General features: G+C 74.1%; 1 protein-coding gene across 1 annotated transcript in view; it reads left to right on the top strand.

The window, feature by feature from the left end:
- RNPEPL1 (arginyl aminopeptidase (aminopeptidase B)-like 1) overlaps positions 1-239 on the top strand; it is a 14370-nt gene that overhangs the window by 7558 nt on the left and 6573 nt on the right. The window lies entirely within an intron of this gene.

Raw genomic sequence — 239 nt, 5'->3', positions numbered from 1 at the left:
CCTGCTGTCTGCCAGCCTGGCCCCTGCCCTGCCTGCCTGGCCCCTGCTGTCTGCCAGCCTGGCCCTTGCCCTGCTGGTCTGGCTTCTGACCTGCCTGCTTGGCCCTTGCCCTGCCCACCAGGACCCTGCTGTCTGCCAGCCTGGGCCCTGCCCTGCCCGCCTGGCCCCTGCCCTGTCGGCCTGGCCCCTGCCCTGCCCACCAGGCCCCTGCCCTGCCCACCTGGCCACTGCTGCCTGTC

The sequence above is a fragment of the Bison bison genome, unplaced genomic scaffold (assembly GCF_000754665.1).
Source record: "Bison bison bison isolate TAMUID 2011002044 unplaced genomic scaffold, Bison_UMD1.0 scf7180017846064, whole genome shotgun sequence".
NCBI classification, from domain to species: Eukaryota; Metazoa; Chordata; class Mammalia; order Artiodactyla; family Bovidae; genus Bison; species Bison bison.
Note: the sequence above shows the minus strand (reverse complement) of the source record. Positions and strands in the feature narration are given on the sequence as shown.